Source organism: Pongo abelii, chromosome 14, assembly GCF_028885655.2.
Source record: "Pongo abelii isolate AG06213 chromosome 14, NHGRI_mPonAbe1-v2.0_pri, whole genome shotgun sequence".
NCBI lineage: Eukaryota > Metazoa > Chordata > Mammalia > Primates > Hominidae > Pongo > Pongo abelii.
The window spans coordinates 111,892,983-111,920,538 of record NC_071999.2 but is presented as its reverse complement, the minus strand read 5'-3'; the positions used below and the strand labels follow the sequence as shown (position 1 = coordinate 111,920,538).

Genomic DNA, 27,556 nt, shown 5'->3' with positions numbered 1-27,556 from the left:
TTTGGACATTACTTTTCTTTTCTGTGCCTTAATTTCCTCAATTGAAAAGTGAGGAAGAGAATGCTTACCTCTAAGGATTGACATAAAGATTAGTGGCCGAGCACGGTGGTTCACACCTGTAATCCCAGCACTTTGGGAGGCAGAGGCAGGCGGATCACAAGATTGGGAGTTTGAAACCAGCCTGGGCAAGATGGTGAAAGCCCGTCTCTACTAAAAAAAATACAAAAAAAAAAAAAAATTAGCCAGGCATGGTGGCATGCGCCTGTATTCCCAGCTACTTGGGAGACTGAGTCATGAGAATTGCTTGAACCCAGGAGGCGGAGGTTGCAGTGAGCTGAGATCACGCCACTACACTCCAGCCTGAGCAACAGAGCAAGACTCCATCTAAAAAAACAAAACAAAACAAAACAAAAACAAACAAACAAAAAGATTAGATTAGCAAGTAGAGTATGTGTAAAACCACCTGGAAAAATGCCTGGAGTGTGTGTTCAGTATTTAATTGCAGAAACAGTTACCTTCATAAACAACAGGACATTGTGGGAACATCTGTTAATTACCGAACAGTCTTTTTAGGACCCCCTGGGGTTTGTGGATAGCAATTTTTATGAATAATACCTTTATATGGGCTGAAATCACAATGATACTGTGTCAAATTAAAAAAGCAGTTAAGAGCTATGCTTCTTTTTGTCAATTTACTTGTTTTATTTGTTTTTAATTGACAAAGTTGTGTGTATTTATCTTGCACAACAAGGTGTTTTAAAATATATATACATTGTGGAATGGCTAAATTGAGTTAATTAACATATGCATTACCTCACACAGTTATTTTAGGAACTATGTTTCTAGAAGTCTGTAAGGTAGAATGGATTGATATTTTTAACCTGATTCATTCATTCATTTCTTCATTTAACCCAGGAATTTCTTGAGGGTCAGTTTCACAGCATGCACTACACTAAGTGTTGGGATTACTAAAATCAAGGAACAGTTACTGACACAACAAATCGACGTGAAGTCCTAAAAGACAGAACATAGACACATAAAAACATAGTATAACACAATATATTAAAATATACACAACAAAACATATAAGATAAACACAGAAATGTTTGGAGCAATGAATTAGATACTTAACTGGTTTAGAAATGTTTTGGAAAAATGTATGCTAATATGTCTTTTGTTCAAAATTTATTAATTAGATGATTAACTTTTAATTATGATAAAATACATAATATAAAATGTATTATCTTAAGTACTTTTAAGTATTCAGTTCAGTCATGTTCACTATATTTATATTGCTGTGGAACAGATCTCTAAAACATTTTTATCTTGCAAAACTGAGACTCTACACCCACTGAACAACCTTCCATTAATATTGTTTACATGTTAACATATTTAATTATATTATAATGTATTATCGATAACATATTATATATAAATATATTTATAAATATACATGAAATTTGTATATTTGAAGTATTAGTTTCAAAAAATGCTACATATATCTAAGGCTTCTAGTCCTACATTGGACTTACAGTGGAAATCTGGGAAATTGGCCAGCATTTCAGTGTGAAGGAGGAAGGATGCCGTGTTCTCTCCCATCTGTCTCAGAAAACCAGTGTGGAGAAGATGCATAATGGGCTTGATGCATTTTCTATAATGATGTTTATATTTTCATTTTCTTTTTCATAGTCACAATGAAAGTGAAAGCAAAGGAAATAGCTAATGTCCCACAGGCCACTGGGTAATAGCAAACTGTGAAGGGTGTGGGGTGGACTCACCAGGAGATGGGAGCCCGTGGACCCTTCCCTAGCTCCTTTGCTCCCACAGCAACCTTTTCCCTTCTCTTTCCTTGTGTCACAGTCTAGAAGAGTGACATTTCAAAAATTATAGCAGCAGAAGTGTTTTTACCTATAGCAAAGGATGTACATATAATCACATTATGACATACTACAAAATAGGTAAAAATAGTAGTTTTTAATACTTTTATAAATTCAAACTTAGCAATTTTCCTTATTTCAACATTAATATCAATAGGCATTAATGCCAATTTTTTAATGCCAGTGATTTTTAATCTGCCGAAATTTGTTTTATAACTTACTGCGGGGTAAATGAGATATTTAGTTATACTTTTGAAAGTACTCCTTGTGTATAAAATACCTTGAAATAAAAGTTTGAAGATGTCCTATGAGTTGTCGTGAAAAGAGTAGTTGTGAAAGTTTCAAAATGACAGATGCATTTTAATGGCAGAGTAGTTCATTTATCCAAAAAAAAAGAGAGAAATACAGCTCAAAGAGGAAGAAAGAATTTAGCAGATGCAGAGAACAGCAAACTATGGTTAGAGCATTGTGAATCTTCAGCTTTGATCTTGAGTACCTAGCTAGACAGTACTGTCAATGGCTAAGATTAAAATGTAACAATATCAGGGGAAACGCATTTGAGAAAGGTAAAACATTTATTTTGTACATATATAGCTTGAAATGCATATGGGAAATGTAGGTGGAGATTTTTAGTAGGCAGTAGCATATGTGAGTTTGAAACGCAATGCAGATATATAATCTAAAACTGGTTCTCAATTCTGACTGCACATTAGGGAACTTACTGCTTAAAATGACTAAATCTCAGGCCCAACTGCAGATTGATTAAATTAAAATTTATGGGGATGTGCGCCTGAATTTTTTTTTTCATTTAAAAAAAAAAAAAAAGACTCCCCAGGCGATTATAAGAAACTGCCAGCTTTGGAAACTGCTGGCCTACAATTAGTGTCAACGTCATCATCGTGTGGGCTGTCGTTAGATGGATGCCAACAACGATGGATGAGAACATCTAGCAAGTGCAGGTTGTTCCTCTTCTTGTCTTCTATTTGCCCTTCAGATCTGCCCTTTCATGTAGTCTGGGCACCAGAGCACCCTGAGCCCAGTGGACTGCACCAGTGGACTCTTCCGTCCTCAGGTTTTCGGTAAGCGCCATCTAGAGGAGGCATAGAGAGAAAATCAGGGACCCAGGAAGGTGAAAACAGGTTTTGTTTTCCCAGCTTCCTTTCTGCTGGGTCAAGGGGTGACTGCAGGTTGAGGGTCATCCTCAGTCAAAGGCCACAGCTGCAGCAGGTGCACCTCTTCACACAGCTGCTTCTAGAGTCTGCCTAGCTGCTTCAGGTCAAGGGATGATGAGGTCTCCCAACTGTTGCTAGCTCTACAGTTCCGAGCCATCTTCAGTTGATCCCCCTAAATCCTGCCTGCCCCTTTGTAGACAGTACCTTCATTAAACATTCCTCACTGGTTAAAAAGCAGTGACCTTGTGCTGAATATTCTCTGCCAAGCCCTTGCCTGCTGCAGTAACATAAGAAGAGTTGTGGGCTGAAGATGGGACCATGGGAGAAAATGACCTTTAAAAGATGTAACGAGGGGCCCAGGGAAAGTTTTGGCAATGGAATCTGAGCATGTAGAGTTTAAATGTAAGAACAGAAAAATATCTGTTGTATTTGAAAGGTCATGAAAGGCTTCTTCCCGAGAGGAATTTTAGTGGTGTGCTAACAAAAATCAGATGGCAGGGGCTGGGGCATCAATGCAAGTGAAGAAATGAAGGGTGGTTATTTGACAAGTTTGATGATAGAAGGAATAAAGAGTTTGGATTTATTAAAAACAAGATGTGGAGCTAATCAATTGAGATTGCCAAACTCTTTTAATGAAAATTAGCTGTGCTGTATCTCCAGCAGTTACAGCAAAGCACGAATAATATCACCAAGAGACTATTGATGTGAGGGCAATATACATACTCAGTGCTGTAAAGGCTTAGATTTTTGATAGCTACTCAAGGAAGAACACAAAGAATTAAGTCTTGATTTTTAAAATGAACAAAGATATAAAGAGAGAAAATACAGAATGTATACAAATAATCAAAACATATGAAATGATGGCCATCTCTGGTAACCAAAAGAAGGCTACTACGAGGAATGATACATGTTTCGCCTTATAACTTCATAAAGATTCAGAAAATGGGCCATAGCCACTATTGGCAAGAAGGTAAATAAAGTCCATTTTTGGTCAGAACGTCAATTTATGTATCTTTTCTGAAGTCTGGTCTTTGCACTCTAACGCTTTTAAAGAAAACATTAATTGTTTTACTGAAGCTCTGAGTTCATATGGCCATGCTCTCCTGCCCAGGTGTTCTCTCCCTTAAGCCTTCTCTTGAGCACTTATGTGCCACTAATCATTGTGACTTCAGTCCTTAAAATTTCTTTAATACCACTGGACTATAAAATAGGATTGATGAAAAGACCCATTCAACATTCTATTGAAGGATTGAGTGCTATGTTTTAAGATATAATTTTATAACATACATCTATCATGAAATCCATTGACTCTTCACAATTAGATGCTCTTACATAGAAAACACAGTTACTTACAAAGTGATGGTTGAAATGAATCTCTGCTGTAATGCCATTACATATCCTTAAAACATATTTAAGAATTATGAAGAGGAGCATTATTGAAAACAAAATGTATTGACACTAAAGAGTAACTATTTTATAAAGGTAATATCATGATACTCACATGAATATCAAATGAATGCACATCAAATATTTTATTTAACTCTTTAACTAATGAAGAAATGGGTATGATGCTACACCCAATTCAAGGTAGAATTCAAAATTCAAAATAAACACATATATAGGTAAATCAGGAATTTTGAAATGAATGTACAAAATGATGCAAAACTGGCTTCTTCCATGGAGGTTGGGGTCGTTGTCCAGGAATCAGTAGTTATTTCCAGGGGCAGAATTTATTTGCATTTCTATGGGCAGGTGTCATTTAAACTGCAATCAGTTATCTACAATTTATGGAATTGTAACCACTTTAAAAAGATGAAAACAGTTAATCTGAAAGTTTCTCCTGCACTAAATGAGAAAGAAGCTCAGTTATTTTTAAATTTGCTTATTTTTGTCTTTTTTTTTTAATTTCACAATATTTGACTGACAGTAACCTATCTGATAGTGATAAATCAATTTGTGCCACATCTCATGGCATATCAGCTTTCTGTGTCTTTGTCCATCTCAAACAACCCTACATGCCTACCTCAACGTGAGTTTAATCTCCCTTCAAACTGGATTAATGGTATCCATGTTACATGACTTTATATGTGTTCTTCACTTTACAGCAAATTGTTATGAACAATTAATGGAACACACACACACACCCAGATAGGAATGGGACCCTCTGAGTTTTGTTCATAGAGTCTATACTCTTTTCTACTGTGTCACATTATGGTGACAATTCAATTAGGTGGCCTATGTCCACAATCCATAGCATAAACGCCAGTAAATTTACAGATTCTCTGCATCCTATTTGGCAAGTGCTTTAGTGATATCTGCAGCCTGAAGAGAAAAGCTAAGTTTTTCCTCTCTATTTCTCTCTCTTCTTTCCTTCTCTTTTCTTTTGAATTTCCTAAAACAAAGGAAGCAAAAGGAGGGGAAGAATTTGGCAATGTGTCAGTTAATTTCATCAATGTAGACAAAGTTAAATTACGAGGCTGAATTATCAAGATTGGCTGTTTCCATTGATGAAATTAAATCAGGTAAATTGCCAGTGCTTCACAAACGCAGTCTTAGGTGTGACTGAAGTTGTGATTGATTGGAAAGTACTCACAGAGAAAACAAGTACAGGAAAAACAGCACTATTCCAAAATGCAGAACAAAACCACACATATTTAGGGCTTTACAATTTTTGTGCTCCTTCATATTCTTACTTTGATGTATTTCTGCCTTTTAATTTAGCCTTTTCCTAAAAAATAGTTTGCTTTACAGTTTACAAAGTAAGATAAAATATGCTTCAAAAAGTAGAAAAACGAGGCAAGTGAAAATGAATTAAAAAACAAAAGAATCCAGGAGCAAAGTCAATCTACAAAGTTTGTCTGTGACATCATTGCCCTTCTAAACAAGGAGCTTCAAGTTCAACTCCAAACATTTAGCAGTGCAGACTGGAAAATGCAGTGACCAAAATCAGAGTCCCTGGGTGAAAAGCAAGCCATTTAATAGGAAATGAAAGTCCTGCTAAAAATACTACAGAAAATAATTTTCAAATCTACTCTCCTAAGGAGAACACTGTGCGACATAATGAATATTATCTTTAGAAACATCTTCTTGTAATTATTTCTTAAAATATCCTTCCAGACAAAGCAATGACATCATTACAAACTCCAACTTAGCAAAACGCTTTTTGGAAAAAGGAAAGTGGAAGGACATTGAATGATGTCCAGATATGTAGCTCTCTGATGATTTGACTTCATCCAAGAATCCTGTGGAAACAGCTAGGATGGGGTGAATTTTATATCTCCCAAACAGTTTTTCATAAATATCATTTTATTTGACTAAGCTTTCAAGTGTGACTCAATGATAGTAAATGGGAGAACCTAATTCCTGACAATTGCATGAAATGTTGGTCTTCAATGTTGCCAGTTAACTGAGAAACTATGTTAATAATCAACGGTGTTAGCCCTTTTCTGTTAGATAATTTTATTACTTGCAATTCTCTTTGATGGGTATTAGGTTTAGACAATTGACCAGCAAACTATTTTTTTTTTTTGAAAATGACCACAAACATGTTAAAAATGGATGAACCCTGAGAGGAAACAGGAAAACAGCACATAAAAATAGTAGAAGGATATTATTTCTCTGCCATTATGGACTTACCTTTTAGTAATAAACATTTAGTTGGTTCACTTTTTTAGAATCAACACTTTTATTAATTACTTCTTTTTTTACAAATTTGATTTTATTATTTTGATACCTACTGATCTCTAATTTCTTGAGAAAGGCTGTCTTACTTTAATAAAATGATATACAGTGCATTTTAAACTTAAATACTGTATATTCATATTTAAATCTGAGATTATTGGGACATAATGATATAAGAATTTATATAATGCCATCCTCTGAATCCATATTCAATTAAACTAAAAAAGGATGTCCGATTTAGGAATCCCACAGACCCATCAGTAATCAGGCAAGTACTTAACAGCCATCCTATCATTGGTCTCTCTAGTTTTTATTTATTCTTGTAGTATTAGCAGATGATTTCTATAATGTTGATCAAATCAGATTTATGATCTAAGTTGAGTATTACAATCTCAATTAAATCTCAGAGAATCAAACTCCATTGTGGAATGAAAGTTTTTAGTTTCTTATATATGGCAATATTTTGTAAGATATTTTCATAACTAACAAAATATTCTCATTATAAATTAAGTACATTTCTTCCTTAAGCTTTTTAAAAAAATGATTTTAGAAAATTCCTGAAATAAGTATAAAAATGCAAGATTGTAAAATATGTTTTGATAAATCAGAAACATTCTTATTAAGAGTTTTCTTTATTAATAAATTATACTTCTATGTTTATAAAATATGTTGTATTTTTAAATGAAGCCAATGAAATTGATCAAGGGTTAGGTTTTAGAATATTTCTGTCCAGAGCTTTGCTCCTCCAAATCTTGTAGTGTTAGAATTTTATTTTTATTTTTTGGCTACAGGAAGATAGAAGCCTAAAACATTTTAAAACTACATAATCCGTTTTTAAAATTACACATGTAAAATGATGTGCACAAATACTCTGTCACACAAACATGCACACAGAGCATAAACACATGTACACACATTACATATTAATGCTTCTTCTAGGACAGAGATTAATAAGTACTAGAGAAAAAAGAATTGCAGATACAGTCTCAAAGCTTGTCATATTTCTACAAGGCAAATATATATCTCAGTGATAGTGCTATCAAAACCATACCATCAGGTTAAAGAAGTGGGTAAATCTGATCAGAATTTAATGTGAAAACAGGACTATATTCCTACTATTGCCTAGTGACATAGTACTCAATACATTTTTTTGTGTTATTCATGTTAAATGTCAATCTGTTAATTTAAATTAAATCAAATTAAATTAAATCTGTTAAAGAAAACTGTTCAAATAGCTTCTCCCTAAAGTTTTCTTTAGTTCAAAAGATTCTGATGCTATATTTTCACCTACAGCTTACAAACAAATTTGGTTCTTTTAAAACTTCCATTCCCTCAATTTTAGTAAAAAAGAACCCTACTTTTATAACTTACATTAAACATTGGAAATAATGTATAACTTACTTATTAGTCTTAACTTTGTGAGAGAAGAGGTTTAAGTACGTATTTTAAAAAAAAACAACAGAAATGAGTACTCATGATAAATAGTATATGCACCTAAAATATACTAACATTAATGAGTACAAATACTCATTCAGCTCTCAAACTAACTCTCCCAACTGAATAAACACGTTTAAAAATATTTTAATGTATTTATTTGTGAGTTACACAAATCCATTAGTTTAGCATTTAGATAATATGATAATGATATATGAAACACAATTTATTTTAAGAATATTTATGCATTTGGGAGTTTAACATAACCTAAGTATACCTTAGAAAAACTATGGGGAAATGTTAAAGATAATAAGGCTTGGGAATTTTACCAGCACAGTGTGGGTATCATAGTGTAAGTATTCTTATTTCAATTAAACTAGTTGCTTTCAGTTTAAAAAGTAGATGATTTTACATACAAGTTTGCACTTCTAGCTTCTCTTTTCAAAATGAGTTCAGGCCTTCCCATCCTGACGCCTTAAAAAAGCTGCGGCGAGGCCGGGCGCGGTGGCTCACCTGTGTAATCCCAGCACTTTGGGAGGCCCAGGAGGGCGGATCACGAGATCAGCAGATCGAGACCATCCTGGCTGCCACGGTGAAACTCTGTCTCTACTAAAAATACAAAAAATTAGCTGGGCGCGGTGGCGGGCGCCTGTAGTCCCAGCTACTGGGTAGGCTGAGGCTGGAGAATGGCGTGAACCCAGGAGGCGGAGCTTGCAGTGAGCCGAGATCTCGCCACTGCCCTCCGGTCTGGGTGAAAGAGCGAGACTTCCTCTCAAAAAAAAAAAAAAAAAAAAAATAGCTGCGGCGAGGCTGTTTCTGAAGATGGCGGGTGTTGGGCACTTTCTGCTTCCTCGACTCTACTCCTGCACTCTGAGACTGACCGTATAACATTTCCGATTTTCTTTGATTTGTGCTATTGTTTTTCTTATAGTCAAGGGAAATGTGAAATATTATTGTACCTCTGCCTGTCAAAATTTAGAAAAATGAAAAATAGACCAAAGGTGAGAGTATACTTCATTGCAAAAACTTGATATCCTAAGTGTACAATTTCGAGCATTATTATGAAATAAATTTAGTAAGTTCTAGCACCAATATATAAGAAATAGGATACAAACTTTTATGAACTAAAAAGAAAATTCTCATTGAATTGTTTTTTAATCAAATAATATACATGAAACTACATCGAAATATTTAAAAACATGTTGGCAATGATGAGTCTATAAAGCAATTTAGTGGGTATAACCCTCCCAATTTGCTGATATGGGCCTTGAATCTGCAATGCCTGGTGGACAACACCCCTGTTTCTCCGGACCTTAGAGTTTTTCTTTTAATTTAATTTCATTCACATTTTAATCAATCATTAGCTTATCTTCAAACTTTTTTAAGTATGATTTTAAAAAATTAAAAGTACTTTACAATGTATGGCATTTACTATGTTTGAATAAAGCATTATTTTGCCACTATCCCAAAGGATTGTTATATTTTTCTATTTTAGTAAGTTTATTGAAGACAAACAGGCCTTGGCCCGCTGCCTCTGTCTCTCCTGCCTTCCCCACTGAAACTCCAGCCCACATTCACAAACAAAGACAAACCTGTGCGAACTGAAGCACCACAAAACTACTTTTATGAAAGCAGAACGGAAGGTAAGTGTCATAATCTGTTCCCCCTTGTATTGTAGCATAAACTTTATCGAACTCACTGCAGCAAATACCTTTGTCGTTCACCAAGAAATGGAAATTGTTTGGTGTAATTGTGCCTTACCTTCCCGAGGTATATTTCTGGATTTCATTTACTGAATTCAAAGTTGAATGATTCACCAAACTTCTTGGTTTTCAATGCTTGAAGTCCCAAATAACTTTTCTTAAAATCAGAGCTGCCAAAGTTAGGAATGATTTTAATATCAATTCCCGAGAGGTGTAGAAGTAGCTACTGAGCTATTTCTCGCACTTTATCAACCAAAGTCACCTTCACAGGCATCCTCAGGATGAAGACCTCAATAACTCTTAGGCAGTCCATTTCTCTAATGCACATTTGTGGTTGTCAGAAAATATATTTTTTATATTGATTTGACTCAATTGATCCATGTTTTGCCCACCAGAACAACAGAAACCAAATGTATTCTTTTTCTAGTACTTTATGTTTTTAAAAACAATTACTAGAATCCCCTGAGCTTTCTTTTGTTCTGTGGTCCTTCCCCCAGGACAGTGTGTCCAGGTGGCCTGCCCTTCCAACCGTCTCCTCTCTTTCAGACAACTTTGTCCATGTCCCTTTGCAGAGGCCCTGGGCAGAGATTCCTCCCAGGAGGTCTGCTCAGACCAGTGCACGCTGGAGCTAATGAGTCATTTTATATGGACTTGGTGATGATCTCAGTGTCATAAAAAGGAGATTCCATTATTTCTCTTTCAAATACAGCCCTAGCTGCTGAGGCGGATCTCTCTGATTCTATATTTTAAATTGATTTTTGAATTTAAATTGAGAGCTTTCAGGTCTTATACTTTTAGAGCCAAAAAACGTTCACATCAACTGGAGATTAATGTTCCAGATCGACGGCCAAATAGTTATGTGGGCTTGAACAACTGTCCCAGTTGGCCTCCTGGGACAGCTCTTTGCTATAATATGGGAATAGGAATGTCATCTCCCCCTGCCTTACAGGACTCTTCTGAGGATCTAGTAAAGAATACCCATAAAAGTCTTTTAAAAAGGATAGAAAACACAAGATGTCATTGGTTTATATGTGTATCCTGATTCCACTCCTTCCATATCATTGTCTCTTCATGAAAACCAGACTTCTCAAAAAGCTCTTGTATTTTTTTTTTTTTTTCCCGAACACCAGCCAATACTCTGACGCCATCTGTGTGGACAGCAGTTCAATTCGATTCTAACTAACCAGAGTTAGAGAAAACCCCACAGGATCAGGGCCCAGTGCCACAAGATTGCCCCCATATCACACACCAGCCGCAAAAAGAGTCCCAGCCTTCCTGGTCTCCTGCCAGGCCCACTACAAACACAGGGTTCCCACCATTCCCACCCCTCCAAATGTGGCAGCTTTTTAGAACAACTCATAGAACTTAGGAGAACACTACACTTACTGATTTTTTGGTTTATTATAAAGGACAGTTCAGGACCAGTCAGATGGAAGTGGCGCACAGGACCGGCTGGGTATGGGGCGGGGGAACGATTGAGAGCATCCATACCCTTTCTGGGCGCACCGCCCTCCTGGCACATCCATGTGTTTGCCAGCTTGGAAGCTCCTTGAACCTCTTTGCTCGCGAGTTTTTATAACCCAATCTCTAACACCCTCCTTTCCCTGGAGGTTGGGGGGTATAGCTGAAGATTTCCAACCCCTAATCACCATTTGGTCTTTGGGGTGACCAGCCCTATCCTGAAGCTGTGCAGAGGGCCCCACCCTAGGTTACTTCAGTGGCGTAAACACAGGTGTAGTAGAAAGGGGCTTGTTATGAATAACAGAAGGCACTCCCATTTCTGCCAGTCCCAAGGGTTTTGGTAGTTCTGTGCCAAGAACAGGGGAAAAAGATGAAGTACAGTTTTTTTTTTTATGCCACTGCTGTCCATACTGGTTACCAGCATTTTCTTTGGTGTCTCCTCAAATGACACCACTCTCCGCTGCCCCGTCACTTCCCTGAACAGTTCTCGTGGTGATTTTCTCTCCTCATCCTACTTTCCCTTTCATGAGCACAAGTAGTTAAGCAGTGAACCCTTTATCGTTCTTGAAGCACCTCTCACTTTGGAGACTTTAATACCACAACCTGCTTGTTTTCCTTCCATGCTTCTAACTCTTCCTGCTTTGTCTCCTTGGAGATATATTAATGAGAGAAGTAAAATGTTGCAACTTGTTTAAATGATAATTTGATATACAGATATATGCATTCTCCAGGGCACAGGATGCATTTATATTGCTAAGAAATGTGTTAAAAAGAGGAGACGAGGCCTGAAGAACCCCTGAGCAGACAACACTAGTCAGGCCTCATAAGTGACCTCAACCTTGTTTGATTTGCAAACATAAGTGAAAGTCAGCTTGAGTTATTTCTTGTAAATGCCTGTATTCAAAACAGAACTTAAGCTTAACCAGTCAGAAGCAGTCTACTCACTTATAATTCTATAACTGGGGGGACTTTCCAATGGGATAGATCAAATAAGGCAACTGTATAATTGAAACCAACAAAATGCTTTCTCTGATTTACTTCTGTGTTGTTCTATAAAAGCCTCCTCTTTCTGTTTCCTCAGTAAAGCTCCTGAACCAGTTCTACTTTGGAGGTGCCCAATTCATGAATTGCTTGCTCAAATAAACTATTTTTTTAAAATTTATTTATTGTGCTTCCATTTACTTTCAAATAACAGTAATTATTTGCATGCCTATGGAAGGAAACATTGGTATTACTGTCTTTTTTTTTTTAACCATTTAAGCTCTAACTCTACAGAATTGTAAAATAACATAAGAATTAACCCAAAATGTACATTCCTATCAAATCAGATAATCACCCAGAGATAATCACCCAGAGATCCTGCTAAAATAATTTCCAGAATTTCACTGAAAGGACACCTAGTCATTTCTTTTGCCCATTTCCTGACAGTTTCTCCACTAGTAATAAAAATAATATTGAAAGAAAATTCTTAATCTTAAACAGGCCAAGGATGCCCATAAGGTTTGACCTGATATTTACATAGGTGCAGAAGAATTTAAATTAACCATATGGGCATCTTTGAATTTATTCTGTAGTTCTAAATCAATAAATTATTAAGCAACTACTAAGACCAGAGAATAAACTTCTGACTAGGAGTTTTCACAAGGAATCTTAGATTGGTCTTCTAAAAATCCCTATTATTTTCTATTCTGTATTAGTTCATTTTCACACTGCTATAAAGAACTACCTGAGACTGGGTAATTTATGAAGAATAGAGGTTTAATTGACTCATAGTTCTGCAGGCTTAACAGGAAGCATGACTTGGGGGTCTCAGGAAACTTAGAATCATGCTGGAAGGCGAAGGGGAAGCAAGCACATCTTACCATGGCAGAGCAGGAGACGGAGCGAGCGAACAAAGGGGGAAGTGCCACACATTTTCAAACCACCAGATCTCTTGAGAACTCACTCACTATCACAAGAATAACAAGGGAGAAGTCTGCCTCCATGATTCAATCACATCCCACCAGGCCCCCTTCCTGACACACGGGGATTACAATTCGAGATGAGATTTGGTTGGGGACACAGAGCCAAACCATAACATATTCTAAGACCAAGAACTGACCACAAGAAACTTTCTCCAACAGATATCACCTGCATTTCCTACATTCAGGTGAATCCTTTAAATTGACTGAGGCACATCCTGTACCAAGAAGAGACCTTTGTTAGTGCCTTTGATCCTGAGACCTTCTGAGCCAGGTACTTGGGTGCTTTTCCTGGGGAGGCTTTGAGGCTTTTACGCTACACATAATGTCACACTTGTTTTTTAGTAGTAGGATAGTCAGACTTGATTAAATGAGAATTATTTTCAAATATGATACTAAGTAAGGTCTTGAGTGTGGAAGCAAATTGCCCAATTATATCCTAATAAAAAGGAAGACAGATTCTTAGTGCACCTATTCAACTATCTATACAGCAGTTTCATAAAACATTAGAAAATTTAATAAACCTTATGACTTCTGGGGAGTCAGTGAGAATCAGATACATTTCTTAAATGTTTCATCAAGAGCAGAGTCTATGAAATTGAGGGTAAGACTTGCTTCAAATCTTCAGAAGAAAGCACTTTGATATATATCTTTTAAAACTAAAAACAACATTGATGGTATTCTACAATACTTGCATTTTCCTCTCACCTGTATAATTAATTCCTGTTCTCAGGAACCCTGCTTTTAAGAGGAAGGTCTTGGCCAGGCGCAGTGGCTCGCACCTGTAATCCCAGCACTTTGGGAGGCCGTGGCGGGCAGATCACCTGAGGTCAGGAGTTCAAGACCAGCCTGACCAATATGGTGAAACCCCATCTCTACTAAAAATACAAAAATTAGCCAGGCATGGTGGCAGGCGCCTGTAGTCCCAGCTACTCGGGAGGCTGAGACGGGAGAATTGCTTGAACCCGGGAGGCGGAGGTTGCAGTGAGCCAAGATCACACCACTGCACTCCAGCCTGGACAACAGAGTGAGATTCCATCTCAAAATAAATAAATAAATAAATAAATAAATAAATAAAGTGTCCTGGAAAGCCTGACTCGGTAGATGGTTACCCTCTGAGAATTGGTTAAGTAACATCACCTCAGCAGCTTGTACATAAGAGACCATTCTGAAAGTATAAAAAGTTAAAGTTGCTGGTAGAAACATTTCCACAAGGCTCTAAGAGCCGTCTTTTACTGAAGACAAACTGTGGTGTGAATCTTACATCAGTATCCAACATCAGAGTAAAGAGAAACTACCTGTGGATGACAAAGACTGAATGGCCGTGGCCAATTTATTATAATAACCAATGATATCAGAATGGAGAAGAGGGGAATTCTCTATCGGGGTGTAGTAGGTAACAATTCCATAAGAGTTTGGCAATGTTTCTCCTGTGCTGAGAATTATCATGTACAGCCAGAGTACTGGCAAATCTTCTGGGCCTTCCCATGAATTATATAATTTCTAAAATATTTATATTAATAATTTATATTAATAAATGCTATTGTGTCCTTGAAGTTCATACATCAAATTCCTAACCACTAATAGGACTCTATTGTGGAGGTAATGAAGTTTGAATGAGATCGTAAGGGCAGGGTACTGTGATCATAAGAACCCCAGTACGACTGGTGTCCTTATAAGAAGAGAGAAAGACACAAGGAGCATGCTCACAAGAAAAGGCAATGTGAGGACATAGTGAGAAGGTGGCCATCTGCAAATCAAGGAGCGAGACCTTACCAGAAATTTACCTTGCCAGCACCGTGGTCTTGGATTTCCAGCCCCTAGAACTGTGAGAAAATAGGTTTATGTTGTTCAAGCCACCCAGACAGTGTTATTTTATTATGGCAGCCAAAGAGACTAATACAATTATATTTTTCTGTTTAAATTTTATCTAGCAATAGCTGAGGATCTTTCCAAATTTAGTAATGCTTGCTATGCAGCTCTCACCATAATGTCGAGGTAATTTAAGAAATATAGTGCACATCACAAAACATAATTATTTGTAGCATCGCTCTTTTCATAAGGTGAAAGAATAAATTTTTATGAAATCTCAAAAGATATGTAGACATTTTATTCATTTTTCTTAATTTAGGATACAATCTTAGCCAAAATCTAAATAATTGTTGGCGGAGATTTGGGCATTTATTTAGGATAAGATCATGAATACCTAAAAAACAGTGGTTGGTTAATTCATCAAAATGACATCAAAATATTTTAAAGTAACTTAGAATTTTCCACAATTATAAATATTCTTAGCTCTTTCCAAAGCTAGAAAATGTTTTATTTTTAGTAATCAAAGATACATGAAAGTAAACACAGAAAAATTATTCAAGTGGGATACAGAATCTCTATCACCTATTATCAGAATTTTGATTACACAAAAGATTAAAAAACAACTTTTCACATTGTAGGCAAGTCATGCATCATTAAACCAAGGGAACAAGCACATCAAAAACAGTGAAATTTGCCAAAATATAAAATATTTTAGTTTTGTTTTAGATTAATGTGTTATTAACAAAGACAAAATTCAATTTCTATGTTTTGTTTTTCACTATGCTCTTTCATATTCTGGAAAGATCTGTCACTTCCCTAAAATACAAAACTAATTCTTTTCCTTGAAAGACAAAAATATACACACTTGTGTTTCCCTGACTCTATTATCCTTAGTAGAGTGTCAATCACCCATTTGATTAAGCTTATTTCATAGAAAAAAACTGGGTTAATGGGGGAATAATTAAGAACTGATGTCATATGGTATTTACTGTATTACCAAAGGTCACAGGAAACACACCTGGTGGCCGTGTCATCCATCCTTTACATCTGCTTGCCATGGCAAAAATAAATATACTCATTGATATAGATGTATCCCAAGAGATAGTCTTCTGGACAGCATATAAAAATAACAAGCACAAGTATGTAAACTTAAATTTATATTTAGTAGTCAAGGACTCAACTGTTATACATTCATTAGAAATTACTTTGTTTTCTAAGAATTCTCCAATTTTAAGGGTATTTAACATTAGTCAAGGTCTTAAGTAACCTAAAGAAGTTAGAAACTAAGTTAAAGCTGTCACACTGCAACACATAGTTACTATTGATAGAAAAGGTTTATCATAAAAATAATTTAATTTAACGCAATTTTTCGTATTTTAAGCATTGTGCAGAAATAATGTCAGTTTTTATGATCGATAGACCACTATAAATTCAGAAATTGCAGTTAGACTCTTATCATCATGAGAAAAGCAACAAAAATAAAGGGAATTGTAGGTCAAATTATATTTAGTGTGGCTATATCAGAAAAAACATATAGACTTTTTAATAAATGAAATTATTTATATAATTTGCCTAATAATGGAATTAGATAAACTTGGAATTTAAAAATGCTTCTGAACTAAAAGTTTTATAAGAACATTTTTAATGTTTTCCAACTTTATTGGTTTATAATTAACATAAAATGTATATATTGGGTTGATGCAAAATAGCAATTACTTTTACACAAACCAAATATTTAATGTACAACTTGATGTTGTGACATACATATACACTGTGACCTGACAACCACAAACAACTTTGTGTATGTATCTATTACGTACCATGGTTATCTTTGTGTGTTTGTGATGAAAACTCTTAATATCTATCCACTTAGCAAATTTTAAGTATACAATACACCATTAAAGATGATATTTTTAATCTAGTGTATTTAAAGTATTCATTTATTTTCCTTTTTTTGAACTTGGAAAAATTGGATTTAGAGGTACATTTATCTTTAAAAGCCAATTAGAAAGTACCTGTTTGATTTAAAGAGATAGGAACATTTATATCCACTAACTGAGGTCAAGACCTTTCACAATTACGGAGCCACGAACGTGTTAGAGAGCCCACAGCCTGATATCTTCCACTTCAGCCACAAGTCAAGAACACACACAAAGATGCAAAAAATTTGATGGCTGAGATCTCAAAGAGAAGTTCAGTTTACCAGTGTGCATAAAATTCTCAATTGATTTGAGCTCACAAGTAAAAAAAATAGACAATAAGAATAATAAGCCAGATTACGTCATCTTTTATTCAACAGGCAGTAGACCTACAGAGATCATCGAGTTGGCAGATCGTAAAGCCAAATTCCTAATTGCTTCCTCCAATGGAAAATAAGCCATCGGCTATGTCTTACTCAGCAACAAAACAAAATATATAGTTAGTAGGAAACAAAGTTAAAGAAACAGAGTGAACAAGGTTAAATAACTATTGCCATTTGATACCCTCCCTGGGAGGCAGGAAAATTGTTCATGGGCTTAAGCAATTCAGGAGGTCCATTTCTTCAGCCCCACAGTTTACCTGGCTCTAAGTTGATGAACTAGACATTTTGGCAGATAATCTACCTCTAAACCCATTAACACATAACATTCACACAGGTAAAATAACAATTCTCATGGAAATATCAAATAAACATATGTCAAAATGTTATTTAACTCATCAGTTTAACGAAAGAACCAGTAAGATGTTGAAATCAGTTCTCGGAAATTTGTTGGTTTTTTTCTCAACCAAGAACTCCCCACTGACACCAACCCTATCAAAAATTGCTATTTGACATTTCATCTAGATATATTAAAGGCCTCTCAATTCACTGTGTCCAAAAAGGAATTCATGATTTTCTTGTCCAAACCTCTTTCCTTCTCTTGGGGTGTTCACTACTTCTGGCAATGATCCCACTTTCTGTTGAATTATTTACACCAGAAATCTAAGACTAATACATGATACTTTATCTAACTATACTTTCACCTGCCATTACATGTTTATTACCAAACTCTGTTGATTTTACTTTCTAAATATCTCTTACCTGTATCTTCTTCTAACTTAACCACATTCATCCGTACCATGACACCACCATCACCATTTCATCTGGACCATATCACTTAGACTAAACCATTAGCCATATGTTTTTCTCATTGCTTTCACTACCTCAGGCATCTTCTTATCCCTCCAATTTTGTCCATATATCAGCCAGAGTGATAGATATGATAATGTATTCTACTATTAGAAATCCGTAATGATTTCCTATTGCTCTTGGGATAAAAACCAAAACACTATGAAGCCCCATTGATCTTAGGATAGGGACTTAAACTTTATTATTCTCCACCGTTTTTATGATAGGGACCCAAACACTATGATCCTCCCTTCTCTTATAATAAAGACCCAAACCTTATAACACTTCATCTCTCTTAGGATAAAGACCAAAATCTATGATACCCTGCTGCTGTCAGGATAGAGACCCAAGCCCTCTATCTGGAGTATAAGGCTCTCTTACAATGCTGCTACTTACCCTACCTTCCTCCCTTCAGTGTTATCATGAACCAGGATTCCCCTCACTTTCTGGTTCAAGCTTCCTTAATTTCTTCATAGGTTTCTCACCTTCTCATCACTGCATCTTAGAAGTGTATTATTTATTTATTTATTTATTTACTTTTACTTTCAATATTTTTCTCTTAAATCTCCTACTTTGCTGCCTAGTTCAAACCTGTGATTATCCAAGTTTATCTCATTTTTATTTTGTCAGGGCCTTTTCCTTGACTGTTCAGGCAAGACCAAATTATACCCCTCCCCTGATAGCACTTAAAACACATTGTATTCTTGGCCGGGTGTGGTGGCTTACGCCTGTAATGCCAGCACTTTGGGAGACCGAGGCAGGAGGATCACAAGGTCAGGAGTTCCAGACCAGCCCAGCCAATATGGTGAAACCCCGTCTCTACTAAAAATATAAAAATCAGCCAGGCATGGTGGTGCATGCCTGTAATCCCAGCTACTTGGGAGGCTGAGACAGAAGAATTGCTTGAACCTGGGAGGCAGAGGTTGCAGTGAGCTGAGCTGAGATCGCATGACTGCACTCCAGCTTGGGCAACAGAGTGAGACTCTGTCTCAAAAAAAAAAAAAATGTAATCTTATATTGAATTTGGTGATTCATTTTTTTAAATCTGCCATTGCACAGTTAATTTCAAGAGGGCAGGACCATGTCTAATTCTACTTATTATATTCCTACTAAATATTATGTAGTTGGCATATATTAAATAATTTTAATTTAATTTAATTTAAATAAAATGTATTTATTGAGTGAATACATGACTCGCTGTCATATAACATATTTCTAAGTCTGATTCTATCTTCTGCTATACTAGACAATTTATTAGTTCCAAATTTTATGTATATATGTTATAATGTGATTAGACTCCCATAAAAATATATTAAATAATAAAGAGGGTTAATATGTCATATCACAAGAAGGCCAGAAGTAGGAAAGTTGTAGTAGTTTAGCCTGAATCAGATGGGGTTATAAATTAAGGTCTTTTACTCTCCAGCTGTGTGAGCACAGTTATATATTTACAGATCACTGAAACATTTTTTTAAATTCAGTCTGCTCAAGAAAAAAAATGGGAATGAGAATATTACCTTTCACACAGGGATTCTTTAAGAATTACTGAATTAATGCATTCAAAGAATTCTTTCAATACTGTTCAAGCACTTCAATATCATCAGTGACAGTTTCCTGCGGTATCTTGGATATTATTCGTGTGGACCTATAGAGTGTTAGCCATTTAAAAGACATCAGCTGCTTTTGCTGTCTTCATATTTATTACAGCATTTAGGACTGGGTTCAACTACTCGTAACAGAAAATGTTACTGTAGTGGCTTAAACACAAATAATTTATCTTGTGCAAAACATTCAGGGGTGAGCATTTGGGGAGAATAATACCAAGAACCCAGACCCTTTGTAACTTCCTGCAGTGGTTTTAGCATCTTCAGGCGGGAGAGTCAAGGAAGAGAGGAGTGACATTGGGATACTTTGATGTACATATCACTGCCCGGAAGTAATCATTTCTAACAGTAAAAAAAGGAGGAGAAATGAAGGTTTTTGCCTCCACAATCTCAATAGTAGAAGCAGACAAGGCAGTAGGGGAAGGGAAAAAAGTTTGGTCCATCATATATCCTAGGCGTAGGTATTTGAGGGTGATGACCATACCAGTTAATTAGGGGGAGATGAGTAGATCCTTATCTCTTCCAAGTGTAGGAAGCTAACTTTGCCGTAATTGTTACTAATACACCCTTGGAAATCACCATCTTGAAAGGTTTTGTGAAATGAGCATTATTTTCTTTTGATACAAGGTCAGACCTTCAGAATGATGAAGAACTCATTTGAGGACAAGTACCAATTCAGAGCTGATGTAAAGTAGGCATTTTCAAGAAGAAGAAATACTTCTCATGTTTGAACTGTGTAAGCAAGTCTTTATTTATTTTTTGAATCCTGAAACAGCAATTAGAAAAGAGGGAGGAAAATATTTCCTTTTCTGAAGGCTGCCAAGAATAAAGCCTATTTTCATTTGTTAAAATAAAAAGAGGTAATAAGCTGAAGTAAGAATATACTAACCTTATTCTTGAACCCAGCCGCCTCTAGAAAAAAACACTATAAAAGTGAAGCTAAGTTCAGTAATTTTTGCAGTCATTGCCTTTTTGTTAGCTCTAGTTATCTTTCAAGTTTTATTGATAATAAAACATTAATTGCAAGGACAACTTTTGTAACCTATTATTGAATACCTAGGACACTCATGATGTCTCTCCATATTCTTGCCAAGGAATTGCTGTATGGATTAAACCACTTGGGGAAGTAGGTCCTTTCATTCTATCAATTAAACATACAGTTATATGAGGACAGCCATATACTACTTTACATGCAAAAATTTAGGCCATAGCAATTTAGTAACTACCACGTTACAGGGACTGGAACTTTTCACTCCCCTACTTCTTCTATCTCACCACTCTGTTATATGAAGCTATGATTCTCCATTCAGAATATAACTAGATTAGTTTTTGAAATAGGAAAATATGAAGGACAGACTCTAGAAATATCAGAACCACTTGGACAACAAAGTCCAAAATATGTATTATGAAAGTGAATTATCATGTTTTACTCAATATGTTGCTGCAAATAAATAAAAATTATTTGCTCAATATAGATACTCCTTATATGCCTCAATATTTTATATACACTGACTGAATATTTATGAGTATGTATGAGCAGAATAATGAGGAAAAAACTTACTAAAAAATCTAATTATTTTGTTCCTTTTCTTAATAAATGTCCTGTTACACAGTTATAACACTTTCTGGATTTTTATTTTTATTCTGACTTTATAAAATAAACATTATTTTTAGAATAGCTTTAAATTAACAAAAAAATCACACAGAGATTACAGAATGCTCCATATATGTTATACATATATATATATTATATATACACACACACATATATTTAAATACGTATATTATATATATATTTTATATATCCCATCCCCTCCCCTAGAAATCACTGAATTGTTTACTGGCTCAAAAGTTTTGCTCTCATTATTAAGTATGTAACAAATATATATAATATATATTTATATACAATGTATATAAAATATATATAATCTATAAATGTAAAAAAATATATATATATATTTTGCCTGCTCCAGAATTCCATTCCATCCAGGCTATCGCAGAACTTTCACTAATCTTGTCTCTTTGGGCGCTTCTTGGCTATAACAGTTTCTTAGACTCTTCTTATTTTTGATGACCTTCACAGTTTCGAGGAGTGCTGGTCAGATATTTTGTAAAATGTTCCTTTCTTGGAATTTTTCTGATTTTTTACCATGATTAGACTGGAATTAGGGGTTGTGGGGATGGACTGTCACAGAGGTAAAATACATTCTCATCACAGCATATCAAGGGTTTATACTATTGACATGACTTAAAACTATTGATGTTAACACTGATCACCTGGTTGAGGTAGTATTTGTCAGGATTCTCCACTGTAAAGTTAATTTTTTCCCTGTTTCTATACTGTATTTTAGCTATATCAATAAGAACTCATGGACATTTCTCTTGTACTTTGGGTTATAATCCAGTCTTTTTTATTTTTGATCAAATTGTTCCAGCTTTGGTCATCTGACACTTTAAGTAGCTACTGTGTGCTTTTGATGTTATTGCAGCTTGGTCTGTTTAGCACTTTCTTACTTTCTAAAATGTCAAGATGCTCCAGGCTTATCTTGTATATTACCTTATGTAGCTCCAGGATTAACCATTTCTCCAAGGTTTTGACAAACTCATAGTGTCATGTATCCACCATTACAGTATCATACAGAATAATTTTACAGCCTGAAAACAAGCCTGTGTTTCACCCAGTCAAACTTCCCCTTCCCTAGAAATTACTGATTGCTTACTGGCTCTAAAGTTTTGGTCTTTACAGAATATCATATAAATGGACTCATGGGTATGTAGCTTTTACAGACTGACTTCCTTCATTTAGTAATATGGATTTAGGATTCATCCATGTCTTTGTGTATGTTGATAGCCCATTTTAAAATTACTGAATAATATTTAATCACATGGATATACCATGGTTTATTTATTCATTCACCTATTGAAAACCATTGATTATTTCCAGTTTGGGACAATTATAAATAAAGTTGCCACATGTATAAATACGCATGCTGCTTTTTGTGTGGATATAAATGTTCAAATAAGTTGGTTAAACACCTGGTAGCCTGATTGCTGGATTATACGATAATGCTACATTTTTCCTTGTTAAGAAACTGACAAATTATCTTCTAAAGCAGTTGGGTTCCAATTTTTGAGTTCCGATCAGCAGTGGATGAAAGTTCCCATTACTCCATTTCATTGTCAACAATTATTTTCATTATGTTGTTTTCTTTTTGGTGAGTTTTAAAATGCCTTTGTATATTTTATGTATAAGTCATTTATTAGATAAATGACTTATTTTTTGAAAATATCTGCTTTTTTGCAAATAAAAGCAGATATTTGCAAATCTGTTTTGCAAATATCTGCTTTTAGTCCGTGGATTGTCTTTTTATTCTTTTAACAATTTATTTTATAAAACATAAGTTTTTAATTTTAATAAAATCCAACACATCTATTTGTTTAATTGATTGTGCTATTGGTGTTATATTTAAAAACTCATCACCAAATATTTAAAACTCATCACCAAATCCTGGGTCAGACAGATTTTCTATTATGTTTTTGTCTAGAAATTTCATCATTTGTATTTTACATACATTTGTGATCCATTTTGATTTAATTTTGTGTAAGGTATAAGGTCTTTTTCTAAGTTTATTTATTTATTTATTTTTGAATGTGGATGTTCAATTAATCCAGAATCATTTGTTGAAAAAACTATTCCTTTTTTCTTTCAACCTTTTTGGCTCTTTTATCAAAGATTAAATGATGGTATTTCTGTACAATAATCATATGATGTGGCTGTGTCCCAACCCAAATCTCATCTTGAATTGTAGTTCCCATGATTCCCACGTGTTGTGGGAGGGACCCCGTGGAAGATAATTGGATGATGGGTGAGGTTTTCCCTATACTGTTCTTGTGGTAGTGAATAAGTCTCATGAGATCTGATGGTTTTATAAGGGGCACATCTTTCACTTGGTTCCCATTTTCTCTTTCGTCTGCCGCCATGTGGGATGTACCTTTTGCCTTCCACCAGGTTTGTGGGCCTCCCCAGCCACGTGGAACTGTGAGTCCATTGAACCTCTTTTTCTTTGTGGATTGCCCAGTTTTTATCAGCAGCACGAAATGAACTAATACCAATGATATCTGTCTTCTCTGTTCTGTTCCATTGATCTAAGTGTTTATTGATTGGCTAATATCATGCTATCTTGATTACTGTAGCTATTTATAGTAAATCATGAAGGCTAATAGGACAAGTCTTTTGACTTTCTTCTTATTCTTTTTTACTACTGTATTTGTTTTTCCAGGTCTTGTGCCATTTGTATGAAATTTAGAATCAGTTTGTTTCCATCTACAAAATAGCTTACCACGATTTTCTTTTTGTGGTTACATTGAATCTACAGATTAGGTTGAAGGAAATTGACATCTCAACAATGTTCTGTGTTCTAATGCATAAACATGAAATATTGCTCCATTTATTGAGATCTTTGATTTTTTCATCAATGTTTTATAGTTTTCAACATACAAATCCTGTGCATATTTTGTTAGATTTATATTTGAGTATATCATTTATTGGATGCTATTGTAAATTATAAGGTTTTTTTTTTACATTTTAATTCCAAATCTTTGTCTTTCATGTATGAGAAAGCCATGGACTTTTTATATTGCCCTGGTATCCTGTAACCTTGCTGTATTCACTTATTATTCCAGCTAAGCAGATCTCAGCTGCGTCTGCTGGATGAGGTGGTGCTTTATCCTATAACTTCTATTCTCTGATGCATCCAATAAAATTCATTGATTTTCACTTTGTCTTGCTTTTCCTTGTAAGAACAGGAATAATGAAGTCCAAGCTTTCACACATAGGAGATAAAACTGAAAGTCCACACATTCTGATTTTAAAAAATCTTCTATTCTTTTGTTTTGCTATTCATATGTGTTTTTTAAATGTTTATGCTTGAGGTTTGAATTGTTTATGTAATGTAGAATCCACAGATAAACATGATTAGCGAATGTAAGCTATAATTCTTATAGTTTTAAAGGTACCTGTGTATGTACCCCACAAAAAATAGATGTCAACAATTTGGAGGCTACTTTTTATTTAAGTAATTTTACACCTGCTTTCTCTTTTTTTTTAATGAAACCCAGTTGCAGTTCTTTGAACACCAGGAAAAACTTCCTAGCAACCTCTGATGTATTCCTGCATCTAGAGTAGAAACACAGCACAGTAGAGAATTGAAAAATTTGAGAAAAAGAGTCAGTTGTTGGCCACATTGACTAAGACTCAGGCACACACATACACATACCAAAGTGATTAGCACCTTAGTTGAGCTCAAATAAGGAGGAAAAGAACCAGCATTACAAGAGTGGGACAGTGGCAGGTTACTACTAGCCCTGCCCGTGGTATTTCTCTTCCATTTGACCAGAAATGTCAAATTCTGTTGAAAAGAATGGCCCATTTTCATGCAAAGCTTTAGGAAGCACATGATTTCCACATAGAATCTGGCCTTTGTCAGACATGGTATGGGACTGTAAAAATGACTTATTCCAAGATGAGAACACATGGGGTAGAGCTTTAAAACCTGCAAGCCATGCGTCGTTCTCTTATTGAAGTTTTGTTAAAGCTGTTCCAGACCTTTGCTTCCTTTGCTTCCATTTTTTGGACTTGAGAGAGAAGAGGCATCAAGACGTCTGCAGGGGGGACATGAATAAGTGTGTGCACATGTGCACGTGTGTGGATATGTCAAAATAATAAAGTTTAATAATTGATTTCTATAATTATTAAATATAGCTATACTAATTGATAGCTATAATTATTAAACATAGCTATAATTATTAAATATTAAATTATTTTGTACGTATAGAAAAAATCCTATACCTTTGATAATATTCATGTGTGCAAAATATATTCTTCTGTCCTGGTAACTGCTCTGTTCATAATCATCTTTTTTAGGACAAACAAAGAAAACATATAGACAAACAGGATTAATATAAAATTTAACAATTATATGGCAATACAGTGGCTAACTATAGCTACTCTAATTAATTACCTATTCTAGAGTGATTGGACTATCACAGGTATAAACCCTAGCAGGGATAAAATCTTTTTATTTATACACTATATAAATAAAGTATGTTCTAAGACACTTGCATGATTTATTCCACGAATACTGCATGGATTTCATTGCATGTGAGAGTTTCTCTGCCTGTTCTTCCTATTAACCACTAAATGTTACGTCATGCTGGGGGTGTGAGCCCTGAAGCAGTGACAGGAAATATCTGCAAAATGGCAAATGCCTCCCATTACTGAGAGTGCTCATTACAAAGCTACATTGACATGTGGATTATTCACGTTTGCAGCAATATAATGAACTGGTTTATAGTTTTTCAAGAAGAAAGCATCTGTAGTATAGTAAAAATTACTCTGAATCTTGGATCGAAGAATCCGGGTTCCAATCCAGCCTTTGTTACCAGTAGCTGTGTTAGTTAACTATTGCTGTGTAACAAATTATCCCAAGACTTAGTGGCTTAAAACAGTAAGTATTTTGTTATCTCCTACAGATTTGATGGGTCAAGCATTTGGGAATGGCTAAACTGGACGGTTCTGGCTTGGGATCTTTCATGAGGTTACAGTGATGATGCCAGTCAGGGCAGCAGCCACCTGTAGGTATGACAGTGGCTGCAGCATTAGCATCCGAGGTATCTTATTTATGTGGTATTGGCAGAAGATATCCATTCCTCACTGGCAGCTTGACTGGCCTCACTTTCTAGCAGCTGACTTTCCCCAGAATGGGAGATACAAAAAAGAGAGGGTGAGAAGGAAACCATAATGCCTTTCTGACCTAGTCTTAGAAGTCACAAGTCACCATTTATACACATTCAGTTTATTGGAAGTGAGTCACTAAGGGTGGTCATACTTCAGAGCAAGAATACTAGCCTCCCTTGTATGAAGCGAGGAATGATATGAAAAAAATGGGTGTATTTTCATACCACCATAGTGGCCATATGAGCTTGAGTAGTTAAACCTCGCTGAACATCAGTCTTCTCCACAAATGAAAATAACAATATCTACCTCAAAGAATTATCGGGGCTGTTCAGTAAGATGATGCATCTGACATATTTTGTAAAATGTAAGCTACTATATCGATGTAAAGTTGATCAAATGTAATGTCAGTGATGTTTTGTCATAGACACCACCAATGCATGTTGAGGAAATCTTGTTTAGTGACTTCCAAGTTAGGCAGACACTGGTACTGTGCACTCTCCTCTCAAAAAAGAAGTATGCAAATCTTTGACTGTTAAAGTATACAGCATTCAAAGATTTTGTTGTAACCGTTGAGAATAATAATTTAATTATTTATATATAATTATTTAATTATTGTTTAATTATTAATTAAATTATTATTTAATTATATATAAATATATAATTATTTGATTATCATATAATGAATCAGATGCAGTGGTTCACGCCTGTAATCCCAATCCCAGCACTTTGGGAGGCCGAGGCTGGTGGATCTCCTGACGTCAGGAGTTCGAGACCAGCCTGGCCAACATGGTGAAACCCTGTCTCTACTAAAAATATAAAAATTAGCCAAGCATGGTGGCGCATGCCTGTAGTCTCAGCACCTCGGGAGGCTGAGACAGGAGAATCGCTTGAAACCCAGGAAGCGGAGGTTGCAGTGAGCTGACATTGCACCACCACACTGCAGTCTGGGCAACAGAGCAAGACTCCA

At 35.4% G+C, this 27,556-nt stretch overlaps 1 long non-coding RNA gene across 1 annotated transcript in view; it reads left to right on the top strand.

Annotated features, from left to right (window-relative positions):
* Positions 1-8,955: 8,955 nt before the first annotated feature.
* LOC129049597 (uncharacterized) overlaps positions 8,956-27,556 on the top strand; it is a 175,010-nt gene continuing 156,409 nt past the window's right edge. The window contains exons 1-4 of the long non-coding RNA XR_008512822.2: positions 8,956-9,165; positions 9,660-9,807; positions 13,452-13,563; positions 20,481-20,589. This is a non-coding gene — a long non-coding RNA (uncharacterized LOC129049597). The remainder of the gene's footprint in view (positions 9,166-9,659; positions 9,808-13,451; positions 13,564-20,480; positions 20,590-27,556) is intronic.